Source organism: Symphalangus syndactylus, chromosome 20 (genome assembly GCF_028878055.3).
Source record: "Symphalangus syndactylus isolate Jambi chromosome 20, NHGRI_mSymSyn1-v2.1_pri, whole genome shotgun sequence".
Lineage (NCBI taxonomy): Eukaryota > Metazoa > Chordata > Mammalia > Primates > Hylobatidae > Symphalangus > Symphalangus syndactylus.
In genome coordinates, this window is record NC_072442.2 from 39,512,331 (window position 1) to 39,531,627 (window position 19,297).

Sequence of the window (19,297 nt, forward strand, 5' to 3'; positions counted from 1 at the left end):
TCGCTGGAACCCAGGACTCAGAGGTTGCAGTGAGCCAAGCCGAGATGGCACCACTGCACTCCAGCCTGGGCAACAGAGTGAGACTCTGTCTCAGGGAAAAAAAAAGGGTGAGGGGAGGGTTTGAAGAAATAGTAGCATGTAGTTATGTTTCTACAATATTTGATATATATAAGGATTTGCCAACCTCTTGCATTAGCTTTTATCCCTACAGCAGTTGCTGTAGGAGTAAAACATCAAGTTCTGAGCTCCTGCTGTTTGCCAGGCATATTCTGAGATGATCACGTTTAAATCTCAGAGTTACCCTGCAGAGTAGTCAGGGTATCACTGCCTGACATATGAAGAAGCTGAGGCTTACAGCAGTTAAATGACTTACCCTAGGCCACACAGATAATGAGTGGGAGAGCCCAGGTCTGTCTGTGAGGTATAATGAAATTAGCATAAACCCTCCACATTGGCGCCACTTGCATAAATTAACATATATTCTCTCACAGAAAGTAATTTATTGGGCATAACATTTTATATCTTTTACCATTTAACATTAGTTGTGGATCTTCCCATGTCACATAAATATGCCTCATTCTTTTTGGATAATATGATTACTATTAAATGGATTTACTGTCTATTCTGTCTAACAGTCAGGTTCCTCCTCTGTGCATTAACAATGGCATTGACGCCTGCTTTGCAGGGCGCTGTGAGGGGAGAGGGAGGTGTATGCTGGAGAGCTCCCCACGGGCAAGGCCTGGCTCTGCGTCACTCACTGTCAGATCCTCAGAGCCCGGGGCTGGCCCAGCACGTGGCCACCATTCCCTAAGAGTTGGATTTGATCCGTCAGTGCTGAAGGCAGGGGACAGAGCTTAGACAGACCCTCTGTGTCCTGTCTTCTTTATCTGCAGCTTACTCATCCTTGCCCCTTTCACATGCACCCGGCAGAGCAAGCGTTCACTGAGCTTGAACAAAATTCAAGCTACAGAAGCTGATGGATATCGAGGCCTAGATTCACTGTCAAAGTGTTTCTCAAAGAGTGCTCTCCGGAACACCATGGAAAACTCATTTACTGTATAAATTTGAAAATCCCTGCCCACAGGTCTATCCTTGTGTATGAGCAATCAGCTCATCAGGTGCGTGTTTGCTGGACCATGTGGAGGAAGCTGAAGAGACATGAGCTGAAGGCAGAGAGTGAGTCCCAGGTGGGATCTTAGGACAGGTATGAGAAGTTAGGCAAAAATGGGATAATTATAACCTTCATAACCTTAGATAATAGTTCACATTATTATTTAGTTAATATGATTGTACCCACTTCTTAATTTTTTTTTTTTTTTGAGACAGAGTCTTGCTCTGTCGCCCAGGCTGGAGTGCAGTGGCGCAACCTCGGCTCACTGCAAGCTCCGCCTCCCGGGTTCACGCCATTCTCCTGCCTCAGCCTCTCCGAGTAGCTGGGACTACAGGCGCCCGCCACCACGCCCGGCTAATTTTTTTGTATTTTTAGTAGAGACGGGGTTTCACCGTGGTCTCGATCTCCTGACCTCGTGATCCGCCCGCCTCAGCCTCCCAAAGTGCTGGGATTACAAGCGTGAACCACCGCGCCCGGCCTTCTTAATTTTTTTTTAAGAGATAAAGTCTCACTCTGTCACCCAGGCTGGAGTGCAGTGGTGCAATCATGGCTCACTGCTTCCTGGAACTCATGGGCTCCAGCAATCCTCCTGCCTCAGCCTCCTGACTAGGTGGGACTATAGGCACACGCCACCGTGCCTGGCTAATTTCTTTGACTTTTCTCTAGAGACAGGGTCCACCCATGTTTCCCAGGCTGGTCTCAGACTTCTAGACTCAAGTGAACCTGAACCTCCCGCCTCGACCTCTCAAATTGCTGGGATTACAGGTGTGAGCCACCACACCCGGCCTGAATTTCTTATGTGCCATGCTACTACAAAACATCATTATTAGGGGCAGCAGGATGGAAGGTGTAGGAGGACGCTGTAGTGCCTTTACAATATTTCTTTTTTTTTTTTTTTTTGAGACAGAGTCTCGCTCTGTCGCCCAGGCTGGAGTGCAGTGGCGCAATCTCGGCTCACTGCAAGCTCCACCTCCCGGGTTCACGCCATTCTCCTGCCTCAGCCTCTCTGAGTAGCTGGGACTACAGGCGCCCGCCACCACGCCCGGCTAATTTTTTGTATTTTTAGTAGAGACGGGGTTTCACCGTGGTCTCGATCTCCTGACCTCGTGATCCGCCCGCCTCAGCCTCCCAAAGTGCTGGGATTACAAGCGTGAGCCACCGCGCCCGGCACACCCGGCTAATTTTTTGTATTTTTAGTAGAGACGGGGTTTCACCGTGGTCTCGATCTCCTGACCTCGTGATCCACCCGCCTCGGCCTCCCAAAGTGCTGGGATTACAAGCATGAGCCACCACGCCCGGCCTGCCTTTACAATATTTCTGTATATCTAAAATCATTTCAACAGGAAACATTTATTTCAAAACGTGAAGGTGGTTCTCCTTCCATGAGTTTAAAGTACAAAGGCAGGCTCATGGTGTCGTCAAAACCTTCACGTTTTGAAATAAATGTTTCCTGTTGAAATGATTTTAGATATACAGAAATATTGTAAAGGCACTACAGCGTCGTCCTGCACCTTCCATCCAACTTCCCCTCATAATGACGGTTTTTTTTTTATTTTATTTTTATTTTATTTTATTTATTTATTTATTTATTTATTTTTGCACACAAAACAATAAACATTTTCTAAAAGTACATACTAACAAAAAGATGCATATCAAACATATTAGGAAGGTTGCACATGCGAAGACGGGGAATAGAAATGGGGGGTGGGAATTAAAGAAAATAAATGAGAGAGGGACTTTGTATGGATCAATGATAATAACTCAATCCTCTATTTGACAAAGAAGAAGGAGAAGGAAGAGGAAGAAAAAGAAAGTGGGATAAAGGATCAGAAAGGGAGGAAAATAGAAAAAATTAGAGTATGACTCCAGGGTAGACCTGTTTTGTTGTCGCTTGGTTCGTTGGTTGGTTTGACAGTTGTGTTTTTCATATGTTTCGCCATGTTGGCCAGGCTGGTCTCGAACTCCTAGCCTCAAGTGATCAACCCGCCTGAGCCTCCCAGAGTACTGGGACTACAGGCGTGAGCCACCACATCCAGCCCCCACATTGCTTCTGGCTCTGTGGTAGACCTCCCAGACGGGGCGGCTGGGCAGAGGCGCTCCCCACATCCCAGACGGGGCGGCCAGGCAGAGGTGCTCCTCACTTCCTAGACGGGGTGGCGGCCGGGCAGAGGGGCTCCTCACTTCCCGGACGGGGTGGCTGGGCAGAGGCGCTCCTCACATCCCAGACGATGGGTGGCCGGGCAGAGGCGCTCTTCACTTCCCAGATGGGGCGGCTGTGCAGAGGCGCTCCTCACTTCCCAGACGGGGCGGCCGGGCAGAGGCGCTCCTCACTTCTTCACAGACGGGGCGGCCGGGCATAGACGCTCCTCACTTCCTAGATGGGGTGGCGGCCGGGCAGAGGGGCTCTTCACTTCCAAGACGGGGCAGCCGGGCAGAGGCGCTCCTCACTTCTTCACAGACGGGGCGGCCGGGCATAGACGCTCCTCACTTCCTAGATGGGGTGGCGGCCAGGCAGAGGGGCTCTTCACTTCCAAGACGGGGCAGCCGGGCAGAGGCGCTCCTCACTTCTTCACAGACGGGGCGGCCGGGCATAGATGCTCCTCACTTCCTAGATGGGGTGGCGGCCGGGCAGAGGTGCTCCTCACTTCCAAGACGGGGCAGCCGGGCAGAGACGCTCCTCACATCCCAGACGATGGGTGGCCGGGCAGAGGCGCTCCTCACATCCCAGAAGGGGCGGCTGGGCAGAAGTGCTCCTCACTTCCCAGACGGGGTGGCCGGGCAGAGGTGCTCCTCACTTCCCAGACGGGGCGGCCGGGCAGAGGCGCTCCTCACTTCTTCCCAGACGATGGGTGGCCGGGCAGAGGCGCTCCTCACTTCTTCCCAGATGGGGTGGCCGGGCAGAGACGCTCCTCACTTCCTAGACGGGGTGACGGCCGGGCAGAAGCGCTCCTCACTTCCCAGACGGGGCAGCCGGGCAGAGGTGCTCCTCACTTCTTCCCAGGGAGTTTACTGCAGCGGGGGCCACAGAGGGAGGGAGGGAGGGAAGGAAGGAAGGAGGGACGGAAGGAAGGAAGGGAGGGAGGGAGGGAGGGGAAGGAAGCCCTAATGATGTTTTGTAGTAGCATGGCACATAAGAAATTAAGGCCGGGTGTGGTGGCTCACACCTGTAATCCCAGCAATTTGAGAGGTCGAGGCGGGAGGTTCAGGTTCACTTGAGTCTAGAAGTCTGAGACCAGCCTGGGAAACATGGGTGGACCCTGTCTCTAGAGAAAAGTCAAAGAAATTAGCCAGGCACGGTGGCGTGTGCCTATAGTCCCACCTAGTCAGGAGGCTGAGGCAGGAGGATTGCTGGAGCCCATGAGTTCCAGGAAGCAGTGAGCCATGATTGCACCACCGCACTCTAGCCTGGGTGGCAGAGTGAGACTTTATCTCTTAAAAAAAATTGAGAAATGTAACATGAGTACAATCCTATTAACTAAATAATAAGGCCCTGAGGTGGGAGTGCACTGCTCCTCGTCCCTAGCTGGGAAGGAGGTGTCTTGGTCGGAATCACTGCTGGGTGCACTGCAGGGCCCGGAAGTCCATGCCCAGATTGTTCAGTTTGGCGAAAGCCAATCTCACTCCCTCGGCAGAGTGTTCAGCCTGCCAGCAGGTGGCCAGCTGGTCCTCCTGGGATATGGCACGGACCCTGCAGCTCTGTTCGAAATCATAATGGAGAAACCAAGGGTCCCCTACATCCAGGTCCGTCGGGAGACAGGGCATGGCGTTCCACCGCAGCAGTCTCCAGGAACCCTGAGGTCCTCCCTGAGCCAGGGCCGGGCTGAGCACACACTGAGTACCCACAGGGTAGGTGTCTTCCCAGACAGCCCCACCAGGACGGGGTGTGGAAGAACGGGGTGCCCTTGGTGGGGAAGCTGACCAAATGGGCTGCTGGAACTGGGCTGGTGGGCCTGGAGGGGCCTGCCTGTCCCCCTTGCAGAGGGTCTTGCCGCCACGTGAAGCCGGCACAGGCCTGGGTGCCGAGGACCCTTTCTCGGCTTTGGCTGAAAGGAAAACAGACGTGGTCAGCGTCTCCAGGGAGCTCATGCAGGCCTTTCCGGGCTGGGCCCCACCTGCCTGCATCTCTGTAGTCCTCGGGGTCTCTCTGTGGCCCCCGTGGCCTGACACTGAGGACAAGCCTGTAGTCTGCTGACCCCAGAGGGGGGGTGTGTGCTGCCTGGCGTGGGGAAGCTGTCGTGGCATGGCGGGTGGCTCCTGGGACTGCCCCCAGGGTTGGGACTGGCTGTGGGTTTCCTGCCACACACATTCGTCCCAGGGCTGTTGGGCCTGAGATACAGCCCCCAGTCAGAACTCAGGTGGGAGGGTCCTTGGATGTCACCCAGCCCCTTGCCACCTCACATGGGGACCCATCTCTGCAGTGGGTTTTTGGGCCCGGACGTGGGTCACCCTCTGCCCTCCTGGGCTGCCCAGTCCATGCCAGGACTGACTGTTCCCACATCGGGCTGAATTCTTGGCTCTGGCTCTGGGCCCGGGGTCCCGCCTGTGCCCTCTCCCTGAATGCTCTGGGGGTCAGGGACCCCCAATTCCCTTGTCTCCCTGGCTTAAGGCTTGTTGTCCTGGCAACCTTGGTGGAGCGTGCAGGAATGAGGGGCCTCTGCTGCTCTCTGAGGCTGTGGGTGCTTGCAGGGAGAGGCAGCGTCTCCCACAAATGGGTCTGGCTCCTCTAGTAACTTTGAGGGCCCTGTGAGGGGGAGAGCGTGGAAAGTGGGGGGGCTTGAGGGAGGGTCTTGCTCACATCCCCCTCCTGTGTGCACAACACGTCCAGTACACAGGCACTGAGTGCCTGCCCTGAGGACCGGTGGGCCTCCTGTACTTTCTTAGAGTCCAGGAGGAAGAGGAGGAAGAAAAGGTGAAGAGGAAGGCCCAGGTAGTAGGATTGTGGGTCCCAGGCACTCCCCCACTATTGACTGCCCCAGAGGGTGACATGGGAGGGGACACGGCACTGGAGCCCACCTGGGGGTGGCAGGTCCGCTTGCTTCCTCCCTCGTTTGTTCACAGAGGCCCTGAGGTGCTTGAGCACCGTGTCATCATCCCTGGCCCAGTGATGGCAGAACTGGCTCGCGATGCATGCGCACAGGCCGGAACTGGTCTCCTTGAGGCGCTCTAGGGACAGGGTGGACATCAGGCCAGGAGAGTTCCCTGGGAGGGGGCCAGCCCGTACCCCATGGCCACTTCAGCCTCTCACTGGGTGGTGCTGGATCCTTTTGTGGCCACCCCAGGGGTCCAGATGTGCACAGGAGGCTGTGACTGGGGGGCGACCTGGGCAGGGAAGTGCCCGCCACACTCCTGACTTTCATCTGGGTCATGTGGGGGATGGGCTCGCTGTCACAGTGCCCTTCCCGGCCCACCTGGCCAGACCTCCCTCTGAGCCAGAACAGGGGATCGTGAGGAGAGTGTGAGGAAGCTGCCCTTGGGCCAGTCGGGGTCTGACCCCGGGGCTCCCCAGGCCCCATTAGGCACACGTAGACTTACTCTTCTGCACCTCGAATGCAATGGTGGTCATGTGCATCAGTGCTTGTTTTCCTTGTAGCAGGTAAACGTCCCACAGGCGCAGGGTCAGCCTGAGAGAGATCTGTGGAGACAGCAGGCGTGGGAGAACCTGGCCCTTCCAGGTTGGGGCTGCTGGTTCGAGCTGTGCCCATTGGGGTTTCAGTCCCCAGAGTCAGTGGCCTTCCCCATGAGCGTCGCCTGGGCCCTCCAGGACGCTAGGTCAGGCAAGGTCTTGCAGCTCCTCATGGGGGGCACTCATATGAGTGGAGATGTGGCTCCTGGAGAGAGGGGCTTGCCCAGCGCTTGAGGCTTCCCTGAGCCCTCTCAAGTCGGGTCCTGGCCCAGTCTGCCCATGAGGCTGGGCCTGAGCCCCAGCCGTTGCCCTGGGATGACCCCTCTTGGGCAGAGGGTTTTGCTTGCGTGTCCTTCGGGGACCCGCCTGAGCCTCCTGTGGGCTGGGGGTGAGCCAGACTGCCGGACTAAGGAAGCAGGGCACTGCCGGGCAAGGAGGGTCCCTGAGCCAGGGTCTCCCTGTGCCACCTTACCTTCATTAACGTCCAGAGAAGCCAGCCTAACGAGAGATGCTGCCCGCATAGACCAGCGTCTATGTCCTGGTCCTGATGGGAGCAACAGAGGTGCTCAGGCCACTGGGCTGCCCTAAAAACCTCCCTCTTCCAGGGCCTCTGAAGAACCTGTGCCTAGTGCAGAACACTGGGCAGTGTCCAGGGCTCCCCGCGACACCGTCCCCTTCCCACACTCTCGGTGGACACACTGCCCTTTGCCCTGCTCTGCGGGAGCTGGGGCGCCATCCCTGTGCCTCTGTCTCCTCCAGGGCAGGAAAGGAAACCAACTCCCAGCCCATGGAGAACCCGGCATCCCAGGTCAGGCCCTGGCTGGGACTCAGCCAGTCACCAGCCCCACGAGGGGCTCCAGCCCCCCTGCTCCTCCAGCCCCATGGGATGCAGGGCCTCTGGGGAAGAGCCGAGGGGACCATAAACTCACCAGATGCCACATGGTCTTGGGTTGTGACGTGGGTACCACATGCTCCTGATGGTCTTGGAGCCCCTGGACTGTCCTGCCATTTGGGCTGTGGAATCCTGAGAGGCCCCCAGCCCATCATGAAATCAGAGCCTTCCCCCAAGATGTGGAGCCATCAGCTGCAAGAGCTGGGCAGCTTGACAGGCCCCCAAACCCGAAGGCTTCCCACCCTCCCATCTGGTGACCCCACCTTGCGGCCTTTACCCTGGGGAGGTGGGGCGGGAACATCCCCTGGAGCCTGGCTGGAGGTTCCCCTGGAGGCCTCCTGGGCCAGGGTGCAGAAGGGGCAAGCCTGACTTTGAGGCCACAACAGGGCAGCCAGAACAGTGTGGGTACTGGGCTTCCTGGTCATCTCCTGGAAGTGGGGTCGGGCCAGGGGACACGGGATGGGAAGATGCTGCCACCCGGGCTTGGTCGGCCCATTCGTGTGCACCAAGGGCAGCAGGAGCCCCGGCAGCTGGAGGGCAGGAGGACTCTCAGGGAGGGGAGAGTCGGCTGCACAGAATCAGAGCCGGAGGCCGTGGCTCCGGGACACAGAGCGTGGCCACGGGAGGATGAGATGCCCTCTGCTGATGGGGTTGAAAGGTGTCTGACTTGGGCTGTGGGGGGCCAGCTGCGGACTCCTGTGGGACCCTCAGCAGAGACGTCCTAAAGGCTCCCAACGAGCCGGCGACACAAGGAGGGTGCCTTGGCTGAAAGCCGAGATCACCTGGCCACAGTGGCCGTCCCCGGGTCTGGCTGCGTGAGGCCCCAGGGGCAGCTGTTCACCTACCCTGCAGGGAGTGCCTCTCACTGGCCAGCAGCTGCACCAGTGCCCAGAATGCGTCCTCCTCAGGCAGATACAGGAGGAACAAGGCGGCGGCGTGGCTCAGGTTCCTGCGGTAGCCCACATCCTGCAAGAGCCAGAGTCACCATGGAAGGACATCAGCTGGGAGGGCTGAGGTCACCTGGGAGGATTCATGTCATTGAAGAGGGCAGAGGTGACTGGACAGGCTTCCTCTGAAGAAGAGGCTTCCTCAGGATGCAAATTCATTTCATGACAAGAGCCAAGTCCATCAGGCACTTCAGCACCTTGTCCAAAATGTCTCCTGAGACCACCATCCTGCGTGTGACGCTGCCAAGCTCCCAGGCTTTGGGGCAACCCCAGGAGGAGGGCGTCATTTCGTGTTCTGATAAGTGGTGGTGGTCAGGCCCAGGTGACCCCAGGAGTCCAGGCCCCAACTCCTTTGTGTCTCAGCTTGACCCCTTGACACCACCCCCTTGCTTGGAGGTTTATGCCAGCGGGGAGCTGGAATTCTACCTCCTATAACCTGGTGGGTCACAAATACCAACTTTAAAAGAAGCAACGACACCCCCACCAGACACCCACTCCTGTGAATATGGAAATACGGCCCGGGAACCTCACTGCCGGGAATACTCACCGGGTTATACTCCGCATATGCCAGGAGTATGTAGAAGAGTTCCCGCTGCCTAGGAAACAGAGAAAGGGGGCTATGGTTTGGTTTGTGCAGATGCTGTTTGTTTCACTTTGTCTACAAATCCTAACAACAAATCCCATTTCACGTTCAGATGATTCACCAGAAAAGCAGTGAGCTCTTCAGGACCTGAGACTGTTGAAGAAATGTTTCAGTAAAAGCCACATCTGTGACATGCAAATAGCCCAGTTGTACAGTGAGTTGACCGATCCATTTCACTCCGAATGATTTTTTTTTTTTCCAGTTTGCACACACGCCAGTTCAGTCTCTGGGTGTACAGTTCCTCCACAGTTCCAAACCAATGTGCAGAGTCTCCCGGCCACCACTCCAGCCCCTCCTGGAGTGACTCCTTCATCCTCCAAGTCTCCAGAGTGGCCCCTATGCACCCAGCCTCTCCCCGATTCGTCAGCCCCTGGCCACCCAGACTGCTTCTCAGTCCCTGTGGTTTGGCCTTTTCCAGAATGGCCTAGGAATGGGAATGCTACTGTGGTAGCTTATTGGGTCTGGCTTCTTTCCCTTAGCAAAATGCATCTAGGATCCACCCACGTCCGTGCGGGCATCACTGGCTCGTTCCCTTTTCTCGCTGGGTCTTCTGTTTGAAGGGAGGACCAGCCTTGCTCTCCCCATGCCCGTGTTGAAGGCGGTCCCCGAAGGCTCGGTGTGTGAGTGACGGTGAATCAAGCAGTGAACCTGGCATGCAGGTTTCATGTGGATGTCAGTTTCCAAATCAGTGTGTTCAATATCTGTGACACCTTGGGGACACTTGGTTCAAGTCCATTGAGCTTTGTGAGCCACTGCCCAACTGGCTGCCAACGTGGCTGTGCCATGTCATGTTCCCAGCAGACCTGGATGAGAGTTTCCAGGACCCATAATTCTCCCAGCGTTTGGTGCTGTCAGTGTTGTCTGGGTAGGCTCATGGGCCCTCCATCCTGCCACCCTCCCGTAGGTCCTACCACGGGTCCCCGTGGGTCAGGGAGAGCACCTTTCACCATTGTGCATGATTTTCTTTGCTGTTTTCTGTCTCCTCAGGATCCTCCTGGGTTCCGGCCCCACATGTTCCAGCCTGGCCCAGGGCTTGGAACCAGGGAGGTGCTCGGTTCATGGTGCCGGCTGCTCCCTGGGCCAGGAGAGCTCTTGGTGGCTCTGTCATCCCTCCTGGGTGACCCTGGCTTCTGCTCCAGGGAAGTCCCCATCCCTCTCATTCACCCCATCTCCGCTGGGACCCTGTGGCTCCCGTAGGCTTACTTGGCTCCATATCGACGCCTGAAGAAGACATGGTTCTGGAGAGTCCTGCTAACATCCCGGTCGATCTGATGGATGTGTTCAGATGACCTCTTGCCCTTCTCCTTCATGAGCTGTAGGGCAGGGCCAAGAGGAGGAAGCAGCCTCAGAACACATGGAAGACTCCCTGCCCCAAATGGCAGTCAGCCCACGGTCAGCACTTCGGGAAGGAAGGAAAGAAGGAAGGTTTCCTTCTGCAGAAAGCTGCTTTTTGGCTTGTTATTGAAGCCAGGGAGGGTTACCAGAGCCGAGTTTGTCTGTGGTGACTATGCCACCATCCATGCCCAGGATGTGCATCTGACCATCCTCCCCCATGCCCCCCAGGGTGGGTTTGATGTTCCCTCCAGCTGGAGACCTGGGCCCCTGACACGGCCTGTCCCGTTTGTTGTGCTCTGGCTGAGTGTACCTTGTATTTGCCGGGGTTTTTTGATTTGATTTCCTGAATGTTCAGGAGGACTGACCATGCCCGGCACTGGATGTTCCTGGGAATCCCCTTGTATGTGCGATCTATGAGCTGTGGGCAGAAAACAGTCTGGTGTTACAGGCCACGGGGTGACCCCAGTGAGGACCAGAGCCCGTGGATTCTGGGAATTGTCGGTTTTGGCCCCATGATTCCTCCGTAGAGGTGAGATCGAGCTGGGACAGGGTCTCCCTTCCCAGGACTGAAAGAGTGGATGGACACTCAGAGTCAAACTCTGATCTGAACCTTTTTCTTCATTCGGGTCACCAGGGCATCCCTAGCCTTCAGCTCCAGGTGGTCCCAGCCCTAGATTCAGATTCCCTTAAAGCAAGGTGACGCTTGCACGAATAGGCAGGCAATCTGGCGACCAGGCCTGCAGTCCTCTGGGCAAGGACAGTGTGCCATGCGCCCTCTGAGAGGCTGACGGTGCCAGGCCACAGCCATGGGTGCCTGTCCCCTGTCTCTGCAGAGAGTGCTTCTGGGGGCCTCTCCCTCCACACATTACCTTTTTGCTGTTCTTGTACATCTCCCATTTGCCCAGCATCTCCAGCCACTTGCTGTTTCTCCTTGTCTCCCGCCGAATTCGCTGTCAAGTGAGGAATGTTGGAGTTAGTGGAGCTGCTGGGCTTCCCAGAGCTGCCCGTGGATGCTGGGTCTTGGGCTCTGGAGCCCTGGTGGGACCCAGCTGGAAGGAGCCAGGGAAGGGCAGACCCTAAGGGCTGACAGCCTTTGAGCAAATGAGCACCAGTGGGCTGGCTTTGGGACCCCGGGATGTGCCATCCTCAGGCCACAGACACACCAGTCTTAGGTCCCAGCCTCTAGGTGGGGTCCCAACACAAGCGGGAAGCCACCCCCAAGCCAGGACTGTGGTTCTCACTTTGGAATTTTATCAAACTGCCAAAGTTAAATCAACCTGGGGTCAGGTCTCTGCTCCCCCTCCCAGTGACAGAGTGTTGTCCTCATCCACCACCACCCAGGCCAGCTGCTTCCTCTGCCTCACTGCCCACCCACCCAGTCCCTACGTCCCTGGACCAGCCCCTCCATGCATCAGGCTCTTACCTTTGCCTCCCGCGCAGTCAGAGGAGGCAGCTCCGTCTCACTGTAAGGCAACCCAGGCAGAGCTGAGGACCTGCACAGGGCCTGGAGCCGCCCCAGCCTGGGAGCCGATCCCCAGAAAGGACTGGCTCTGTCCCTACCCAGCTCAGGGCTCAGCCCAGGAGAAGGCACAGGGAAGGGAGGACAAGGGCCTTCCTGTGGGGCTGACTCCCAGGAGGGGCAGGACCTGGGAGAAGAAGGAGTGCAGGGACAGCCTGGCTGGGGTTGCCGGGGCCCCTGGCGTGGGGGGTGGTCAGGCTGCACAATGGGGCTGCCCATCCTGGACTCGAGGTGGTGCTTTCTGCTGGAGCTGAGAAAGGTCAGCCCTGAGATGGGATGGGGCCGCCCAGGGTGGGCGACCGGGCCCTGACAGGAATCCCTCAGGGATCGACCACATCACCCCGCCAGGGTCAAGGGAGGATGCCCTGAGAGCTGCCCGGTGTACTCTGGGAGCACCAGGGGCCCATCCCACTTGACAGCCCCAAGGCTCTTGCAGGCTCTGACCTCCCGGCATCCACCTGCCTCTCCCTGCATCTGAGCCACACACCCTGCGTTTCAGAAGTGGCATGGCTCATCAGCTCCCTCCCACCCTACGTCCCCCCGGGATCTGCTGTCTCTCCATCCTCTGATCCCTGAAAGATGGGCTTCAGGCTGGGCTCCTCTTACCTGGCCCCAGATCCCTTCCCAGCACCAGACCCAGCGTCTTCAGTCCCAAGCCCTGCTGCCTCCCCGGCCTCACCCTGAGATGCCCAGAGTGGGGCCCTGCCCATCTTCTCCCCCATTCTCTTAGGGCCAAAGCCCCCACTGTCCCCACACCTTTCCCCCTTCCCCATGGGGACAGTGAGGGCTGTAACTCTAGGGAAATGGGGGAGGACAGGGGCAGGTGGGCTCTGACAGACCTGCTGGACAACAGCCCCGAGGCTGGGCCAGGTGTCTCCTCACCCTGTGGCCACAACCCTTGGATCTCACTGGGGTTGTCTCCTGGTAGACAGGGCCAGACCCTCAGGCTGCCCCGCTCCTCTTGTGCTGACTTGCCGACAGAACTGCTGAGAGCCCAGGGGCCTGACCTAGCCCAGTCTCCATTCCCACCGGCTCCCTAGATGGGCCTTGTACCTCTGGCCTAACAACAACCACGGGTTGGACCTGCAGGGGAGCCAGGGAGGAGTTCTGACCCTGGAAAGGAGGTTGACCTGAGCCGGCGAGACATGTCCTGTGTCAGAATGGCCTTTCTAAAAGCAAACCCATCCCTGAGCTGAGACAGATGTTTTAGGGGTAAGGGGAGCACAGAGGACTCACTGCATAATCCCCAAGTAGTCGATGTTGCCATAGATCCCAACAAGCACAGGCCCCTTGTCCTCTGGCAGCCCAGCTCGGTGCCCCTGTAACCCAGAGGGAGCCTTGGTGAGGGGTCCAAGGTAAAGGGTGCAAGGGCCTGGGGGTATTGGCCACCCGTCCCTGCTCTGTGCTCCTAGGGAACCCAGGACCCTTTGACCAGGGCGCACTGGAAGAGGCCTCCCTCCAAGAAGCAGACCGAACTGTACCTTTGCATATTTTCTGATGATGTCCTCTCACTCCTGCGCCTGCCAACTATCCGCATCCTCCACATCCATCCTGTGAGACAAAATTGTCTAAAGGTTACACTGTACCCAACAGCTTCGGAGAACACCTGAAGCGCTCCCGCCAGGCTCCCAGATGCTGGTTGGTTGTGTAACCTTCATTCCACCACTGCACTCTGGTAAAAAGGGGCCAAACCCCGTGGCCCACACCTCCATGGGTCTCTGCAGTCTGAAGCAGCAAGCAGGGGTGAGCATCTTCCCAAGGACTCGAGAAGAGTGGGACCTGGACAGAGAATCCCATTTTCCCCTTATGCCATGAAACGGGCACATACCTGCCCTGGCAGGTTGAATGGTGTCCACCTGCCAAGGGTGAAGGGCCTGTGATGGGCTATTCCGGGGTTGTGGATGCGAACTGGGGTCAGGCACCAGAGGTCTCTGTACGATCGGCCTCCTGGGATACTCAGGGCCACAGAGATACCCAGTTTCCTATGGGGAACAAGATCTCTCCTGACTGCTCCGTTCTACCTCGCTCATCACTTGGGCTACCGTGGCCCTTCGGTCTAATCAGTGAAGCTGCTTTAGGAATAACGCCATTTGAGCAGGAGTGTGTTTGGTTTTGGGGATGAGGGATGAAAATGATCTACTGCCTCCAAAGCAGCCACTGCGCTCATGGAAACCACATCTCTCGGGGAGGGACTGTGGACTCCACCATTCTGAGCTGTCCCTATAGGAGGGGGCTTCATTTTCCTGGGTCACTGATGAAGAACAGTGGGTCCTTGCTCCTGGAGAACATCTAGATGGACCATCCCTCCTGAGAATACTCAGGGCAAAAGGAAAGCGAGGCCAGACAGAATAAGAAATACTTGGGGAGAAGCCCAGTGCCTGGACCCCTTTGAACACAAGGGAAGATAGTCTCCCCTCAGCCAGCCCTCCAGGGCTCCTTCACTTTCCACAACTGCCCAAGGGCAGAAGGCTCCCCACGCCACTCCCAGACAAGGGACCATGTGTGTCTAGTGGGTCCCACAGTGACCATCAGGACGCAGCTTAGGCCCCAGGTGTGTTCTGAGGACCCTTCCCTCCTCCCCACCCACAGTGGATCCATCCCAGTGTCTCTGCCAGGGCCAGGCTCTGCCCCACCGGGTTCGGAAATCTGGGCAGATTTGGGATCTAGAGCAGGGAGGTCACAGGGTTGAGGCCTGAAGTCTAGCATGGCACACAGCGGGGCTGAGAGCAAAACCCAGGGTCATGTCTGGATTTTCGGGCCGGTTATCCCCTCTCTGACCCCAGATGTCTCATCTGTCGAATGGGTACATTCGGGAACAGCACCCACTCTACGAAGCCACCGTGAGGACGAAAGAGAAAATCGTCTACACAGGCAGTGTAGAACGGGCTCCCTGTGAGTGCTCAGGGATGACCCTCCTTCTCAGTAGCTGCCCAGAGGCCAACACCGCCCGTACCATAGCCACTGTCCCCGAGTCAGCCTGGAGGGAAGAGAGCAGGTCACACTCACCTGATTCTGATCAGCTGGCCTGGGTTATGTATGCCTCTCAGGGAGAAAACCTCAGGGAGAAAGCCAGAAAACTGGTGCTCACAAACACCACTGCCTGTGTGTAACTGCCGTAGAACACAGAGGCAGGCTGGACAGCGGATAGGTGCTAAGCACCAATGGCATTCTGAGGTCATGGCACACATCACAATGGGGCCTTGCCCGGGTCAGCAGGGCCCAGAGTCAGGGTCCACCGCTGCCTGAGGCGTCAACATGCCTGCCTGCAATGTGTTTGTGCACGTGTGTGCACACGCGTATGTGGGTAAACACGTCTGTGCACGTGTGTGTTGCTTCTCTGGCCAGGCCCGGCTGCCCCACTCATGTGTGCACCCAGTTCCTCATCACTGTCAGCCCCGAGGCCCAGGGCCAGCATCAGAGCATCTGTGGGTGCTCCCTAACCTCAGCCCTCCCCGCCCAGGGTGGTCCTGGGATACACATAGGGGTGGAGGGGAGTGACTGCTGCTGTTGGATCTCAGAATACAAATGCTAATACTATTACCTAATGGTCTTTTTAGCGTCTCTAATGGTATTGCTTTTTCATTTCTGACATTTTAACTGCGTATTTCTCTCCATGACCCTTGCCATTCTAGCTAGAGGATCCTGTGGGGAAAGTGCCGGGCACACAGTAGGGGCTCACTCTTCTAGACATGTTATCTAAAACCTGGCTCATCTGTCCTTCCACCCAGGGCCTAGGGGATGCCAAATTCCAGGGGCCAGAAAGAGCTTGGGATAAAATGAACCTGCAAGGGGAGGGCTTTGACCTGGGCTGAGTCTGTCTGTGCCGTCCAACTGGAGTCTCAAGTCCTGAGGCAGGACGTCCAGATGCCCCAGTGCAGGGCCCTCCTGATCAACACCTGCTCCCCTGTACTCATTAGCAACCTCACCCACCCTACTCTCAAAGCACGCTTGGCTCTCGTATCCAGGAGCTCTGCATCTGTAGATTCAGCAACAGCAGATGGAAAATATTCAGAAAATAAATTGGATGGTTATGTTTCTGTTGAACATGTGCAGACTTTGTTCTTGTCATCATTCCCTAAAGAATACAGTATCACAACCATTTTTGTAGCTTCTGCATTGTATTACATTATCATAAATAATCTAGTAATGGTCTAATGTATACGGGAGGATGTGCATAGCTTATATGTAAGTACTATGCCATGTTATATCAGAGACTTGAGCATCCATGGATTTTGGCATTCCCGGGGACCCTAGAACTAATTCTCCGTGGATACCAAGGGATGACTGTATATACTCACTCAGGAAGGCTTCTCATTGGAGGAAGGGCCCAGTTCAGGACAGACAGGGACATCATCCCTGGACTACTGTCCATCCATCCACTCATCCATTGGCACGACCCTCTAGGACTGTCCCAATAACAGCCCTAGCAAATGGAGACAAGAAAAAAGACTGGCTCAAAAGGTACAGCTTTTTGTGGTCTTGGAAGATGTTGCACCAGTATGAGAATAGTGGGTCAGTTTTCTCCAGGATCCAGAAAGCATATCAGGCAGGCTCGGGGAGAGGAAAGGAGCCCGACCTCTCCAGCAGCCAACAGGCCTGCGGTAGGCTGGGGCTGGCCCTGTTTATCACTTGGGCCTCATGAGGGGAAAAGAAAGAACAGGGGGCAGAGGAGGAGCATGGGGGCAGCTGGTTGCCTAAGGAGAAGGCGCCTCAGGGAAGGGGTATTCGTTTGTTTTCACACTGCTATAAAGAAATACTTGAGACTACATAATCGATAAAGGAAAGAGGTTTAATTGACTCCCAGTTCAGAGAACTTAACAATCATGGCAGAAGGTGAAGGGGAAGCAGGGACCTTTTCCACAAGGCGGCAGGAGGGAGTGAGTGGAGGACCAGGCAGTGCCCCACTTTCAAACCATCACCTCTCCTGAGAACTCCCTCACTATCGGGGAGCAGCAGGGGGGAAACTGTCCCCAGATCCCATCCCCTCCCACCAGGTTCCTCCCTTGACACAGGAGGATTACAATTCCAGATGAGTTCTGGGTGGGGACACAGAGCCAAATCTGTGAGGGTCTCAGTGTATCTTGCAGCTCCCTTGAGGCTGAGTACAGATCTGCTGGCCCTGCTCTATAGCACGTGGGGACTCTCCCTGTGTGCCCCTATCTGCTCTTCCTGGGGGTGGTGGCTGCTTCCTCAAGAGGAGGGTGGATCTGCTCTCCTGCCCACCCCTCTCCAGGGCCTTTTGAAGCCCTGGCCACGACCTCCCCTGGTAAGGCCAAGACACCGGGCTCCTTGCCCTTCTTGCTGCTTGGGTGACAATCCTGGGGTCATCCATAGGCCCCATCACTGTTCCTGCTTCTAAATGGAGAATATTTTGGCACATCTTCCTGGCGGAGCCCGGGGCCTCATCCCTGTTATTTATTCTATCTCGGTAAAGCCAGGTGAAGACATCTGGGCAAGGAGATAGTAGAGTGGCCCCCAGGAAGGGTGGGTGGAGGGCGCTGGCCTTCGAACTTGCCTGGACCAGGGTGGGAAGGGGCAAGGTTACCAGGAAGCAGGGCTGTCACGGCTAAAATCAGGAGGCGGTAATAATGCTGGTGGGGGGACAGGGCTGTGTGGTTGGCTTGGGGTGGGACATGAGAGCCAAGGTTTGTCAGCACGCAGAGGGGTGGCTGACTCACGGACTAGGGGCTGTGGAACCCAGTGGTTGCCCTTAGCTCCTGGATCCTGGGAGACTTCTGGAGCCTAGGTATGGGGCAGACAGGGGTAGGGGTGGGAGAGGAGGCCCTGCATGGCAGGGTGCAGGGTAGGAAGCAAGCCAGGGGCCAGTTTGCCTTGGTGGCTCCCATCCCCATCCCCACCCCCAAGCCCACCCCACCCCCACCCTGCTGCACAGACGGGCCTGGGCTGCTGTCCTCTGCTTTGGCCTCAGCAGATCACAGGATGGGAGCTGGCAGCCCACTTCCTGTGGGCGCACCACTCGAGCCAGCTGCGACCTGCAGTTTCTGCTTCCTGGAGTGTGGGGCGCCCACTCAGGAGAGCACGGCACACCCCACACCCCTCATTTCGAGGATGCTGGGAGGTGGGGACCAAGGTCCTGCAGCCCTGTGCTTGCGCTATGAAAGGTAGCCTAGGAGTCCTGTGTCCGCCCATCCACGTGGGGCCCCAGGAGCCTGAACAGTGGCAGGTAGAGAGATGAGGAGGGAGAGAGAAGAGGAAAAGAAGGAGAGAGAAAGAGAGATGGGGAGAAGGGAGTGAGACAGAGAGAGAGAGGAAGAGGGATAAGGAGAGAGACAGAGGAGGCTGAGAGGAAAAGGAGGAGAGAGAGAGGGAGAGAGATGCAAAAGGCAGAGAGAGAGACAGGGAGAGAAGAGCATGAGTAGGAGGTCAGGTCACTCTCGATCCCAGTTCCCAGTGAAAACCGTAGGTCGCCATCACCTAACTACGCATGCAATAAAGTCTTCTGCCTCCTGCTTAAAGCCCGAGAACCCCTTCTCCGAGAGAATAAAATCTTTGACCGTTGCCCTTTCTCACCGGAGTTTGCTTGTGTCTTCTGATGAACTGTGATGTCTCACCTATCGCCTTCCTGGGCTCAAGGATCCATGAAAAGCCGACGCCTCTTTTGGGGAAGCTCTGCAGTGCCTTCATCTCACTAGGCTCCCCAGGAAGCTTGCGAACTTGGCTTGAGCCCTAAGCAGCCGAGTATGTGCCGGGTCTCTGCTTCTCTCTTTCAGTAAGAGGGAGAACCAAGAAAGAGACTGAAGCATGGTCTGCAGAGAAGACACTTGTGCAAACACCAGGAGAATGAGGGGCCTGAGTTGTCTTCATTTCTCCTAAAAACACGCATTTCCTCCCAGGCCACCCTAGTGAGGACATGAAGCACAGCGTGTGTGTGTGTGTGTGTGTGTGTGTGCAGGTATATGCCTGTGTATGTATGTGCGTGTGTGTGTGCAGGTATATACACGTGAATGTATTTATGTATGTGCATCTGTGTGCATGTGTGTGTGTAAGTATATGCATGTGTATGTATGTGCATGTGTGTGTGTGAGTGTGTTGCAGGGCTTTACAGTGGACAGGATGTGGGAGGGCAGCTGCAGCTCCAAGCTGCAAGTCTTTCTGATAGAATGGTTAAGATTCCCTGGACCACAGAAAGAGTGTTTTCATTTGCACCTATTTTTATTAGCATTTAAACCTGTATTCTTCATAGCATGTAAAGCTTAAGTTGCTTAA

General features: G+C 56.4%; 1 pseudogene; it reads right to left on the minus strand.

Moving 5' to 3' along the window:
• Window positions 1-480: 480 nt before the first annotated feature.
• LOC129470334 (TBC1 domain family member 3G-like) lies at window positions 481-13,620 on the minus strand (annotated as a pseudogene).
• Between the last annotated feature and the right edge of the window lie 5,677 nt (window positions 13,621-19,297).